This window comes from Salvelinus alpinus, chromosome 10 (assembly GCF_045679555.1).
Source record: "Salvelinus alpinus chromosome 10, SLU_Salpinus.1, whole genome shotgun sequence".
Classification (NCBI taxonomy): Eukaryota; Metazoa; Chordata; class Actinopteri; order Salmoniformes; family Salmonidae; genus Salvelinus; species Salvelinus alpinus.
Genome location: NC_092095.1, coordinates 53786127 through 53801852, shown reverse-complemented (window position 1 = coordinate 53801852; position 15726 = coordinate 53786127). Strand labels below are relative to the sequence as shown.

Here is a 15726-nt window from a genome sequence, read left to right as displayed (position 1 = left end):
TTTATTAACGATGACCTCCTCTGTAAGATAAAATAGACATCATTCAGATTGCAAATTCCATTAAGTAAAAGTCTGAGTGATTGACTCGTTGCCATTTTACCAGAAACAAGATCCATCAATGGCAGTTGTTTTGATCTTCAACTCTACTGCCTTTGAGTGGGATATAATCCAAGGCCATTGTTATGTCACGATCTTTCAAGATCGAACCCAGAAGCAGACCAGGACAAGGAGCGTAGGAAGAAGGTGAGTATTTATTTACAATTAAATGTGAAAAAAGGTAGATATATCCAGATGGCGTAGCGGGCAGCGGTGGTGAATAGATGAGGGGAAATAGGTGAATCCAATGTAGTAGTAGAATCCTCTGTCAACCAGGCGGGAATGGAGTGAATGATCCAGGTGAGTAACTGAAGGCAAAACAAACGGAGGTAAGTTCAAGGCAAGCAATACGTAAATGAAAACAACAAAACAAATACTATCCAACTGGAGTCTGGTACTCAGGCACAACCTACTGTTCATGGCTAACGATCCGGCAGGGAATGGAAGTCAGGTCAGAGCTTTTGAAGGGAAGAGATGATGATCAGGACAGGTGTGCAGATTACTGATGGGAAACAGGTGCGGGTGAACATCAATCTCCCAACGAGCTAATTCGCCCGGCAACCAGACAGGGTGCGTTCCAGGACACCTGAAACACACTCCAGGACAGACACACAGGCAAACCCAGACTCAGGAAGCGGGATTCGTGACAGTACCCCCCCTCCGACGAACGCCACCGGGCGGACTACCTGGAGCGCCAGGATGGAGGCGGTAGAAGTCACGAAGCAGGTCGTCATCCAGGATCTGACGCCGAGGAATCCAACTCCTCTCCTCTGGACCATATCCTTCCCAATCCACTAGATACTGGTACCCTCGACCCCGCCGTCTGGAGTCCATGATGCGGCGCACCGTGTAGACCGGACCACCTCCGATCATCCGAGGAGGAGGAGGACGAGGAGGAGGAGGCAACAGAGGACTGAGGTGAACCGGCTTGAGACAGGAGACATGAAAAGTGGGATGCACTCTAAGTGTTGCAGGTAACTTGAGTCGAACCACAACAGGATTAATGATTCTCTCCACTACAAACGGACCAATGAACTTCGGTGACAACTTCCTTGACTCCGTCCGTAGAGGAAGATCTCGTGTAGCCAACCAAACCTTATCTCCAACCGTATAAGCTGGGGCAGGAATACGGCGACGATTCGCCTGGATCTGATACCGGTCAGAAACTCTAAGGAGAGCCTTCCTGGCCCGATGCCAGGTCCGGTGGCAACGACGAATGTGGGTCTGGACAGAGGGAACCGAGAGATCCCTTTCCTGAGAAGAAAACAAAGGAGGTTGGTATCCGTAAAGGCATTGGAAGGGGGACATCCCAGTGGCAGATGAAGGAAGAGTATTATGGGCATACTCAACCCAGGGTAATTGAGATGACCAAGAGGTAGGATCAGAGGAGACAAGACAACGCAGCGTGGACTCCATCTTCTGGTTGGCTCTCTCCGCCTGACCATTTGATTGTGGGTGAAATCCCGAAGTGAGACTGACTGTAGCTCCAATGGCCAAACAGAAGGATTTCCAGACAGCAGAGGTAAACTGAGGACCACGGTCAGAAACAATGTCACTGGGCAATCCGTGAACCCTGAAAACCTCCCTGACCAGGATCTCGGACGTCTCCGTAGCCGATGGAAGCTTGGAGAGAGGAACAAAATGAGCAAACTTGCTGAATCTGTCCACAATGGTCAGAATGACCGTGTTCCCAACAGAAGGGGGCAATCCCGTGACAAAATCCAGGGCCAGATGCGACCAAGGTCGCCGAGGAATAGGTAGGGGGTGAAGAAGCCCAGAGCTGGGCCGATTGGTACTTTTGTTCTGGGCACAAACAGGACATGCGGCAACAAACCTCCGGGTATGCACTATGCAATGTGTTCATGCGTTTATACCACACTGATTTTTTTCACTCTATCTCATTCCTTTTCTTAATTCACGCTCCATAGATCTAATTTAAAAAATGCACCATTAATTAAGAAAATCATATTTATTATTTCCTCTCATCCTTAGAGGTGGGAAATCAATTAGAAATAACAATAAGCTGGTTCCCACTTTCTGGTAGAGGCTGTATGGTCCCCTGCATATTTGATTTCCCCGTAGATTCGACATGCTCCATTGAGGTACACGCTATGCAGTGCCATATGCACACCTATGACCGCATTAACCTCGCCGAGCATTCACTACCCACTGGAGGACTGAGATTATACCACCTCCTCAGTTTAAAACCCCCAACTCAGCACTTCTGGGAGGCTTCCCGGACATTAACATGAACACCCCATATAACCAGTGAACCCCTCTCAATCTGGGGAAGGGCGGGTATCACAAAGGGTTGAAGGTCACCTGTTAATTATTTGTTATCCTATATAACTAAACCGCACATGTCCCAGGTGTGCCAAGACACATGGTTGTCACACACTCCCCTCCCTCCTGTTCATTGCATTGTGATTGGGCAGATTCTATGAATATGTATCGACAATGTATCATGGTTACTATACATTCCCTGGAAGCTCAGATTTGATATGATTATCAGATTTCATAGTGTAAAAGAAGCCAATTATTGGTGGATTTTCCACCATATTGCTGCTATGTATTCAAGAGTAGTGCTGGTTAGATAGAAGGACACGTGCTATGAAGCCATTAGGGTTTTTGGATACAGGCCTAGTCCAAATACTGTTCAAATTAAATTCCTTTATTTCCTTTGTCTATTTCCCAAGTTCTTCCTAACTCCCAGTACCAGTTAGGAGAAAAAAAGATATCCAACTTTGCTGAAATCTATCCAATCCAAAGCAGTAAGCGATGATGAGACACATTTTCAGGGATTTAGACAGGGCCATAGCCCAGCAGGCATCATCAAGGGGTGTCACAATGACCGAGCTCCTGGAAATCCCTTGGTCCGGGCCAGGAGGAGGGGGCTGCTGGGTAGTGAAGTTTCCGGTTGATGTGTTTGTTGGCCGTGCTTCCCTTCTCCTCCTCCCGCTGCTTTAATCTCCTCCTCCACAGCTGTCACTTCCTCCCCAACAACTGCTACCCCTCCCCTATCTTCCCCCTAGCCTCACTGCACCACTCCATGGCCTGCCTACTGGAAAGTGGAAAGCGAAACACCCTTTCAGTTAGCATCCTTATTCCAATGTGTTTTTTCATTTTTCGTCTGAATAAAAGGGTACAATTAAAGGGATAGTTTACCAAAATTGCATTGCTTTCCTTGTCCTGTAAGTAGTTTATGGACAAGGTATGACGGCAATAAACAATGAACAATTTATCTATACTTAAAGAACGAAGTAGGCAATATACAGTGGGGCAAAAAAGTATTTAGTCAGCCACCAATTGTGCAAGTTCTCCCACTTAAAAAGATGAGAGAAGCCTGTAATTTTCATCATAGGTACACTTCAACTATGACAGACAAAATTAGGAAAAAAAATCCAGAAAATCACATTGTAGGATTTTTAATGAATTTATTTGCAAATTATGGTGGAAAATAAGTATTTGGTCACCTACAAACAAGCAAGATTTCTGGCTCTCACAGACCTTTAACTTCTTCTTTAAGAGGCTCCTCTGTCCTCCACTCGTTACCTGTATTAATGACACCTGTTTGAACTTGTTATCAGTATAAAAGACACCTGTCCAAAACTTCAAACAGTCACACTCCAAACTCCACTATGGCCAAGACCAAAGAGCTGTCAAAGGACACCAGAAACAAAATTGTAGACCTGCACCAGGCTGGGAAGACTGAATCTGCAATAGGTAAGCAGCTTGGTTTGAAGAAATCAACTGTGGGAGCAATTATTAGGAAATGGAAGACATACAAGACCACTGATAATCTCCCTCGATCTGGGGCTCCACGCAAGATCTCACCCCGTGGGGTCAAAATGATCACAAGAACGGTGAGCAAAAATCCCAGAACCACACGGGGGGACCTAGTGAATGACCTGCAGAGAGCTGGGACCAAAGTAACAAAGCCTACCATCAGTAACACACTACGCCGCCAGGGACTCAAATCCTGCAGTGCCAGACGTGTCCCCCTGCTTAAGCCAGTACATGTCCAGGCCCGTCTGAAGTTTGCTAGAGAGCATTTGGATGATCCAGAAGAAGATTGGGAGAATGTCATATGGTCAGATGAAACCAAAATATAACTTTTTGGTAAAAACTCAACTCGTCGTGTTTGGAGGACAAAGAATGCTGAGTTGCATCCAAATAACACCATACCTACTGTGAAGCATGGGAGTGGAAACATCATGCTTTGGGGCTGTTTTTCTGCAAAGGGACCAGGACGACTGATCCGTGTAAAGGAAAGAATGAATGGGGCCATGCATCGTGAGATTTTGAGTGAAAACCTCCTTCCATCAGCAAGGGCATTGAAGATGAAACGTGGCTGGGTCTTTCAGCATGACAATGATCCCAAACACACCGCCCGGGCAACGAAGGAGTGGCTTCGTAAGAAGCATTTCAAGGTCCTGGAGTGGCCTAGCCAGTCTCCAGATCTCAACCCCATAGAAAATCTTTGGAGGGAGTTGAAAGTCCGTGTTGCCCAGCAACAGCCCCAAAACATCACTGCTCTAGAGGAGATCTGCATGGAGTAATGGGCCAAAATACCAGCAACAGTGTGTGAAAACCTTGTGAAGACTTACAGAAAACGTTTGACCTCTGTCATTGCCAACAAAGGGTATATAACAAAGTATTGAGATAAACCTTTGTTATTGACCAAATACTTATTTTCCACCATAATTTGCAAATAAATTCATAAAAAATCCTACAATGTGATTTTCTGGGAAAAAAAATCTCATTTTGTCTGTCATAGTTGAAGTGTACCTATGATGAAAAGTACAGGCCTCTCTCATCCTTTTAAGTGGGAGAACTTGCACAATTGGTGGCTGACTAAATACTTTTTTGCCCCACTGTAGTTTGTCAGATTTATGTTTGGAGGCATTTGACCTGGGATATTACTGGATTTCATAATTGAATCACATTCATTACTGGTGTCAAATGATCAAATAACTTAAATCATTTTAAAGGAGGCACAGTATTACGCAGGGAAAATGACTGACCCCTGGTATTGATGATTTCAAGTTGAAGGCCGACCACAGTACTGCAGACATTGTTTCCAGAAAACAGGATGCCCCATTATAGTGAATGGGAGAAAGAGATCTTCATGGTCAATATTAATGGATATCGTTATTTTTTAGAATACATTCATGGTACCAATATTTGCTTCTATTTCACCAAATGTATGTCCTTGAACCGATTACTTTAAAATCACACACAGAGAACTGAACAAAAATATAACAATTTCAACTAATTTTACTGAGCTACAGTTCATATAAAGAAGTCAGTCAATTTGAATAAATTCATTAGGCCCTAGTCTATGGATTTCACATGACTGAGCAGGGGCACAGCTACGGGTGGGCCTGGGAGTGCATATGCCCATCCACTTAGGAGCCAGGCCCACCCACTGGGGAGTCAAGCCCAGCCAATCAGAATGAGTTTTTTCCCAACTAAAGGGTTTTTATTACAGACAGAAATACTCATATTCATCAGCTGTCCGGGTGGCTGGACTCAGACAATCCTGCAGCTGAAGAAGGCAGATGTAGAAGTCCCTGGCTGGCGTAGTTACATGTGGTCTGCGGTTTTGAGGCTGGTTGGACATACTGACAAATTCTCTAAAACAACATTGGAGGTGGCTTATGGTAGAGAAATTAACATTAAATTCTCTAGCAAACAGCTCTGGTGGATATTCCTGCAGTCAGCATTACAATTGCACGCTCCTTCAAAACTTGAGACATCTGTGGCATTGTGTTGTGTGACAAAATTGCACATTTTAGAGTGGCCTTTTATTGTCCCCAGCACAAGGTGCACCTGTGCAACGATACTGCTGTTTAATCAGCTTCTTGATATGTCACACCTGTCAAGTGGATGGATAATCTTTGCAAATGAGAAATGCTCACTAACAGGAATGTAACCAAATTTGTGCACAACAGTTGAGAGAAACACGCTTTTTGTGCATATGGGACTTTTCGGTGATCTGCTATATCTTTTATTTCACCTCAGCTTACATGGTACCAACACTTTACACGTGCGTTTATATTTTTGTTCAGTATAGTTGCTAATGGTGGCCTGCAGTACCTTGGTCGGTCTTACACTTGAGATACTCCATGGGAGGGGGCAGCACTGAGCTAGCCTGCAACGTCACTTTCAAGTAGCTAAAACTGAGCATGCAATGTTTCCAAAAACTCCTCCAAGATGACTACATGCTAAAATAACACTTCCTGATCATCAATTGTGCCACTGAGCATTCTCATAGGAAACAATGGGTGATGTCATTGATGGCTTCGTCCATATTTTTTTACAGTCTACGGCAGGGGTATTCAACTCTTACCCTATGATGTCTTGAGCCTGCTGATGTTATGTTCTAACCTGATTGTATTTACACACACCTGGTGTCCCAGGTCTAAATCAGTAACTGTTTAGAGGGGAATAATTAACAAACGCAATGGAACTGGCTTCGAGGTCCAGAGTTGAGTTTGAAGGGTCTATGGCATTACACCAACACCGTGAATCACTGCCCTATACACTTATACACATTTGTGATTGGGATTGTCATTAGATAATAACCAGAAATTACTTTGCAAGTTTAAGCACAGCAGTGATTCATATTCCGCAGTAATCATCCTATTTTACACAATGGAAATTTCCACAGTAACAGAGTGATGATGAGACTCAGTGAAAATATGAGTCTCAGCGTCAGTCGGTTCCCGTGTATTTGCCCCTGTGCTTTTATTAACGATGACCTCCTCTGTAAGATAAAATAGACATCATTCAGATTGCAAATTCCATTAAGTAAAAGTCTGAGTGATTGACTCGTTGCCATTTTACCAGAAACAAGATCCATCAATGGCAGTTGTTTTGATCTTCAACTCTACTGCCTTTGAGTGGGATATAATCCAAGGCCATTGTTAAGTATCCCTCACACATTACCAGGAGTTCAAACTTGATTCAAAGGATCAGCATGAAATTATCTTAACATCTGATTATTATCTCTGGTCTTTTGTTAAAATAGTCTGAGCTGAACAATAAGGAGATGTTCAAGATACTTGTTTTGTTGGTGATTGGCGTTACAGAGAAAATGAGAGTGCTTGTTAAACTGCTGGAAGTATTGAGATGAGGAGACTGCTTGGAGATACTTAAAATAAACAAGATAAAGATTCCAGATGAGGGTTTCATCAAGTGTAACGTTCGTCGTCTGAAGATGAGGAATCATCGGACCAAAGCGCAGCGTGGTAAGTGTTCATGTTAATTTATTAAAACAGAACACTAAACAAAATAACAAAGGGAATGAAACGAAACAGTCCTGTCTGGTACAGACACAAAGACAGAAAACAACTACCCACAAAACACAGGTGGGAAAAGGCTACCTAAGTATGGTTCTCGATCAGAGACAACAATACACAGCTGCCTCTGATTGAGAACCACACCCGGCCAAACACACAGAAATAGAAAACATAGAACACAAAACATAGAATGCCCACCCCAACTCACGCCCTGACCAAACCAAAATAGAGACATAAAAAAGGAACTAAGGTCAGGGCGTGACATCAAGTTCCTATTCCACATCTGTTTTGTAGCTATGTAGCATACACAAGGTTTGGTACAGATTCCCACTTCCAGACAGTGATAATAGGACTGAGTGTATTGTTGATATTGTTTCAACAGAAACAACTAAACTGATAAATCAGTCGTCTAGCACAAACACAATCTTTGCAGAGAGCTCAATCATTTTGCCACTGTGTCTTTCATTATATTTGTGAGTGGAGTCACATGATTCAAAATCACTCAGTGAGTCCAGATGATTTAGGCATTGCAGGCTCCCACTTACAGTATAATCCCTGGTGTGGTAGAAAATTCAATAAATAGTGTTGGTTGATTTACTTTCCTCAGTCATAAACCATGGTAATATTCACTCACCAAACAGCAGAAAACAGACTGAAACAGGAAGGGACTGGATTCATTTGTCCAATAAGAAACGTTTGCTTTTGTTTTCCATTGCAAAATAAATGTGCTAAGGTGTATATTAATGAATAAAACCCAGGATGTTAAGATGACTACGCCACAATGCTCTGATTATGGACATTTATGACCCTACTATTGATACCACTCTTAAATATCCTCTATTTTCCTTGTCTCCTTTTTCTTTTCATGACCTTTGACAATGCAGCTGTTACCCGCATCAAGCCCATCCAAGCCTCCTCAGATCAACCAATGGTCATGAAAGGACAGGGTTATAGGGAAAAGGAAATGAATCAAGACTATTTAAATGCAGCTGCTGTGTCACGTTTGGTCCTCCCTCATCAGCCACTCACAGATGTGCCCCGTCTCACATTCCTAGCATCACTTATCTCCTTCTCACTTTAGGTTAGCCAGATTATAGGTTATCACCTTGTAACCTTTCTGACATCACCTTGTATTGAAGGGATAATGTCTGGAGGACATGTAGGACATATCAATGAAGACATCAATGTGAAGAGTCATGTTAGCTAAATCAGAGTTGGCATAAGGTACTTATAAATACTGTAATACTGTATTTTTTATCTTGAAAATCATGATTTGAACAGAGTTCAACCTTCAATGTTCTATAAAGCCAAGGTATCAACTCATTAAAAGAGACCCAATTGTATCTGAGGGAGTTAGCTTTTTGTTGTTGTTGTTATAATTCCAAATCTGGTATTGTTCAGCAGAGGACAATTGGCTCTATTCATCCTTCTAAAACAATACAGCCTGATCTATCTTTTTTCAGTCTTTATGTTGCTTAATCGTGATATTTTCTTCATGCGGTAGATTATCTGCAAACGAAATGACAGCAGAGACCTTGGCATATCCAGCCCTGGGAGGCTGCCTTCGGGTCCTCTGAAATGATGCAGAAAGGATTTTGTAGGGTGGAAATGAGAAACTTTTTTCTGTGATTTAAAGCTGACAGAAATGTCAAGTTCCTTCCGGAAATGCTGATAAATAGCTTGGTGGTTCACAATGAAATCTACAAGGTGGTATAATCATATATATATATATATAAGTGTGAGTGTTATAAGCAACGGGTTTTAGACTGCTTTGTTTCTTGGGCACGCAAAGTAAGGACCAATCATAACATAACATGTAACTCCGACTTTCACATAAATCCTGCTTGTCAAGTTTAGGAATTAGCCCAAATGGAGTGCATAAATAATCTATTATGAAGGTCACCCTTTCTAACAGCAATATGTTTGGTCTAAACTCTATGTTAATACACCTACTGAAATGAACATTTAGTCACTGTTTAAATACATCTGTACATTAGTAAGGGAATAATCCTTCATACATGTAGAGAGATGATATGTAAGTTATGTTGTTTGCGCATAACACAAAAAATTACATATATTCATAATTATTCAGTGTGCAGATAGAGTTGAGGTTCGGAAGTTTACATACACCTTTGCCAAAAACATTTAAACTCAGTTTTTCACAATTCCTGACATTTATTACTAGTAAAAATGATCTGTCTTTGGTCAGTTAGGATCACAACTTTATTTTAAGAATGTGAAATGTCAGAATAATAGTGGAGAGAATTATGTATTTCAGCTTTTATTTATTTCATCACATTCCCAGTGGGTCAGAAGTTTACATACACTCAATAAGTATTTGGTAGCATTGCCTTTAAATTGTTTAACTTGGGTCAAACGTTTCGGGCAGCCTTCCACAAGCTTCCCACAATAAGTTGGGTGAATTTTGGCCCATTCCTCCTGACAGAGCTGGTATAACTGAGTCAGGTTTGCAGGCCTCCTTGCTCGCCCACGCTTTTTCAGTTCTGCCCACAAATTTTCTATAGGATTGAGGTCAGGGATTAGTGATGGCCACTCCAATACCTTGACTTTGATGTCCTTATGCCATTTTGCCACAACTTTGGAAGTATGCTTGGGGTCATTGTCCATTTGGAAGAACCATTTGCGACCAAGCTTTAACTTCCTGACTGATGTCTTGAGATGTTGCTTCAATATATCCACATCATTTTCTTACCTAATGATGCCATCTATTTTGTGAAGTGCACCAGTCCCTCCTGCAGCAAAGTACCCCCATAACATGATGCTGCCACCACCGTGCTTCACGGTTGGGATGGTGTTCTTCAGCTTGCAAGCCTCCCCCTGTTTCCTTCAAACATAATGATGGTCATTATGGCCAAACAGTTCTATCTTTGTTTTCATCAGACCAGAGGACATTTCTCCAAGAAGTACGATCTTCATCCTGATGTGCAATTGCAAACGGTAATCTGGCTTTTTTATGGCGGATTTGGAGCAGTGGCTTCTTCCTTGCTGAGCGGCATTTCAGGTTATGACGATTTAGGACTCGTTTTACTGTGGATACAGATACTTGTGTACCTGTTTCCTACAGCATCTTCACAAGGTCCTTTGCTGTTGTCCTGGGATTGATTTGCACTTTTTGCACCAAAGTACGTTCATCTCTAGGAGACAGATCGTGTCTCCTTCCTGAGCGATATGACGGCTGCGTGGTCCCATGGTGTTTATACTTGTGTACTATTGTTTGTACAGATGAACGTGGTACCTTCAGGTGTTTGGAAATTGCTCACAAGGATGAACCAGACTTGTGGAGGTCTACAATTTGTTTTCTGAGGTCTTGGCTGATTTCTTTTGATTTCCCATGATGTCAAGCAAAGAGGCACTGTGTTTGAAGGTAGGCCTTGAAATACATCCACAGGTACACCTCCAATTGACTCAAATGATGTCAATTAGCCTATCAGAAGCTTCTAAAGCCATTACATCATCTTCTGGAATTGTCCAAGCTGTTTAAAGGCACAGTCAACTTAGTGTATGTAAACTTCTGACCCACTGCAATTGTGATACAGTGAATTATAGGTGAAATAATTTGTCTGTAAACAATTGTTGGAAAAATTACTATTCGATGTCCTAAACGACTTGCCAAAAGTATAGTTTGTTAACAAGAAATTTGTGGAGTGGATGTAAACTTCTGACTTCAACTGTAGATGTACCATTTATCCACCAATTAATTTGTAGAAGAACATTTCCAACATATACCAGATGTGCTGTATATGAGACATTATATAACAGAGTTTCATGAAGTGGTACATCTTATTTAAATGAGTTGGGAGCTTATTATCAGCCATCGGGGAGAGCAAATCAATCAATCTCAGAGAGAGAGAGAGAGAGAGAGAAAGAGAGAGAGAGAGAAAAAGAAAGGGAGCAAAGCGTACTTGACAGGGAAGAATGGTCATCAGTCAGTGTTGTTTACCACAGCATCCTGCCAAGGATTTTCCTGAGAGAGGCTTGTTTAAGTTCACCACCGCCTGATATGGAATTCCAATCCATTATCGAACTAGCGTATCTGACGCCGGTTTATCAGTATTGGGTTAGATGAATGTACATTCATTAACAACTCGGACTGTTTCAATAACAGACGGCCCCTCCAACTCTCGTGCCAGAGCAACACTCTGAATTTACCTCACGTGTGAGAATTATGCAGCCTCTACATAGCAGTGAAGCTAATTTTGTCTAAAGGTCACATGTAGGACAATGGCACCATTGAACCAAATGGTGAGATGCTGAAGCTTTCTTCAGGAGTATATCACTCAGGCGGACTGTAGAACGGTAGATCTGCCCATCGATAACACCCACTGATGAAAGGTGTGTAATTAGACAAAAAAGGAGACCTAAAATCAATGGTTCCCTTTGCCAAGACTTCCTCCGGGACTGGCCTAAGACCCAGTTTCTTGTGAAGTGGTATGGAGGTGGAATAAATGACTGACTGAAACTGAAATCACACGTACTGAGCTGGTTGGGCCCTTGAAGAATCAGGAGATAACAATGAAGAGTTTCTTAAATCTGTCTAAGGTCCACAGCTCTTAGTTCACATTCATCAGTCTCCACAGATGATACCACTCTTAAATAGCCTCTATTTTCCTTGTCTTTAACAATGCAGCTGTTACCCACATCAAGTCCATCCATGCCTCCTCAGATCAACCAATGGTCATGAAAGGACAGGGTTATAGGGAAAGGAAAGGAATCAAGACTATTTAAATGCAGCTGCTGTCATCTTTGGTCCTCCCTCATCAGCCGCTCACAGATGCCCCCGTCTCTCATTCTTAGCATCACTTATCTCCTTCTCACGTTCATCACAGGCTGAATAATTTCTCATCAATCGCTAGATGATTGAGTGATGATGCTCTACACCGCTTTATGACTTTGTTTCATTGAAGAAGTAGACCAAGAAGTTAGAACATGTAAGAATGGTATAGCTCTGAAATGAACACCATTTAAATACCTTACCAATTATAATCACGTGTGTGTCATGTAACACAAGCATTAAGAAAGGTAATGCATTAAGTCTTCCAGTATTCGTATTTAAATCTTGCACTCAATGTTTCAAGAAGGCTTTCTTCTAACAAAATTGAATGTTTTGAATATCATAACTACAATAGCAGGGAGATTGTTCAAGATTGACTTTGGGTAATGCCTTCAAACTGGCAATTAGGGGCAACAGTGAGCGCTATTACCATCAGGTAGGCTTGGGTTTCGCTAGGGTGATGGGGACGGGGGTGGCAGATGGGCGTAATCTCATGACTCCCATCCCATTAATGCCTGAACGTAATTTTTTACCCTATTGCAAACCTTAATCCTTAACTTCAAAACACTTTGAAATTTGACGTTTGGAGAAATGGAACAATGCTGAGCAGGAGGGGCAACCCCGAGTGTGAAAAACACTTCACAATGTGATGTTTTGAGCAGCTTCGAAATTGGACGTTTGGAGAAAGGTGCAGAAATGTCCGAATCTGAAGTCAACTTGGTAAAACCGTGAGATCTTGTTGATAATAGATGTTGACAATATGAGGGTATCAACATACTTCAATAATCTAAGATATTTGCTGGACCTTGATAAATAGCCTACTATCTTTAATGGATGGTATAATTCGAAGGTAATGTGTGATATAACAATACTATAACTGGTGGAGAGAAATGAGTTGCAATCATCACACCATTACCTCCCCATTTTTTCATGTTGTTAGCTAATACTTAGAACAAAAAGTCATGAATTATACTTCTACCAAAACAGTAATCGGATCATGTTCCTCATGTTACTGTTTAACTAGCAGACTAAACCACTCCATGATGAGGGACGATTCTGATGACTCCACCAACGGAGAGGAGAGATCAGGCTTTGTGGAACCTAGCTCCGACTACAACGATTCGCCCAAGTTCAGTACTTAAAAAAAAAAGTTATTATAGAATGCCTGCCATGTGCTGTACCTATGTTTGTCCTCTGTAGTTGTATGGCTTTCTTTGTTTGCTGAAATCCATACTTTTTCAATAAACGTTAATCAAATACAACCACCGACTGTTTGGTCATTGCTGTTGCTCTAAAATGGCAACTCAGCGCAAATTTCATGTGCCAATTTAATCTCAACAAGGAAACAGTCTGTTGTTGTATTTGATTAACGTTTATTGAAAAAGTATGGATTTCAGCAAATAAAGAAAGGCACACAACTATAAATGACAAACATAGGTACAAGGTAGGCGTTTCATTTTTTTTTTTAAGTATTGACCTTGGGCGAATCGATTGAGTCAGAGCTAGATTCCACAGCCTGGAGTGGAGCATGGTCCGCTACTGCTTCACATGAATGTTCATAAATTGCCAATGAAAGTTAATGAAAAACAGGTAACATACATTCATGTACTGAATAAGTTTTATGATGTTAAAATGACCACTAATTCCAATGTGTGCTTACGTCCAAACAATGTTTAACCCTTTTAGCTAATACTTCCCCTAACATTAACCTTAAACCTTCTAAGTCCTAAACTTAACCCTAACCCCTAACCATAACCTTAACCTAGCTAATGCTAGCTAATGTTAGCCAGCTAGCTATGTTAGCCACCTAGCTAGAATTCGTAACAGATCATACGTTTAGAAAATTTGTAACATAGTATGGATTTGGTTATGCTAATTTGTAACATATAATAAACATTTCGCTACACTCGCATTAACATCTGCTAACCATGTGTATGTGACAAATAAAATTTGATTTGATTAATACGAATTGTTATTTGTAACATATCATACGTAATGGGTGATGAGCATCCACAAATTAACACATACCATACTAAATGAGTACCATACCAGTGTTTCGGATTTACGTACAGAATAATACAAAATGCTCTGAGACGAGGTTGCAGCTACACAAGTAAATATTTGTGTATTACCACAATCCATATGTAGTAATACTGTTTTCTATATTTCCTTGAGCATTTATGACACAACAGGGTCATATGCAATCAAAACTAGTAACCAGGTTTCTGGGATTCAACAACCTTATTTCCATAAAGAGAGATAACTGAGATACATGTTATATTTGTTACTGTTTCAGAGCAGCCCAATCTGTTACATCAGCTACAACGCAATCAAAACCAATATGAGCATGATTGCAGTGCAAAACCATGGGTATACATAAACCTATGAGTATTTTTGCAGTGCAGAAAACAATGCATTTTCACCGCAGAGACCTGGTTACCAGGATGGATTGAATAGAGTAATTCACGTAAGCACGACATATACTATATAATCACAAAAAATAACCAAATGGTACCAAAATACCCTGATTTTCACTATGCCACATACTCTGTCTGGGGACTCCAGGAATGGATTAGGGTGAGAGGTTCACATAGCACCCGTGCTGACAGACAGTCTCAGACAGACTTCCCATTTAACACTTGGTAGTAAGTATGAAATGTGATTGCCAGCTGTCATACTGGAAGACATTTGAGAGAGAGAGAGAGTCATTGTTGCTTCAAGTCATTGTATATTTCTCTGCTAAAGATCTTGGAAGAAGTTGTGCTCAGGCCATATTCAGAGTAGAGAAGCCTCTACTTGTACATGGTAATATTTGTCATTAATACATTTTACTGTATGTGATGATATAAACCCCACTACTATTACTTAAAGCAGCAATCATCAGTTGAAACAATGACAAAGTACATTCTCCACCACCGTTTAGGTAAAAAGCTGAGGGATTGGGCTGGAGAAATGGAACCACTCTCCAATTCATAGACGGAGCTAAGGACTGACCATCCATGATATCAGAATGATAGTTTTAACCATGTTTTGGTGGTATATGGTGGTTGTTTACATTTACCGTGTTCATAAGCTTATATTTTGGGTTCTGATGCACTATGAAAGTTGAATTAAGCTCATGAGGCAATTAAAAGTTATATTATTAATGATTGAATGGGTACATATCATTATTATTATGTATTTTGTATTGATGTAGCAACTGCAGATTGCCCCTTTAAACGTTTCTATTTCACTCTACAGTGTAATAACTGTTAAGTTATTAAGTTATTAAGCTATATAAAGCCACATTTGAACATGCATACAGGAACATGCTATGCTGAGATTGGCATTTATGAATCTGTTATACTTAACATTTGGTAATCAATTGTTTTAAAATGTTTAATGTAGTCCCATCAAAGACACTTCATAGCTTATTGGCATTATCATTTCTTATTCACCCAACTAATCATATTGAGCCCTTTCTGCAACATTAAAACATCTCCTTGCATCGGGACTGAGCTATTATAGCATTGCAATCACATTGTAGATGTCAAT

General features: G+C 41.1%; 1 long non-coding RNA gene across 1 annotated transcript; it reads right to left on the bottom strand.

The window, feature by feature from the left end:
* Positions 1-236: 236 nt before the first annotated feature.
* LOC139531370 (uncharacterized) lies at positions 237-739 on the bottom strand. The gene is made up of 2 exons (XR_011666350.1): positions 510-739; positions 237-404 (listed from the first exon to the last, which is right to left on the bottom strand). It is a non-coding gene; the product is annotated as an uncharacterized lncRNA (long non-coding RNA).
* Between the last annotated feature and the right edge of the window lie 14987 nt (positions 740-15726).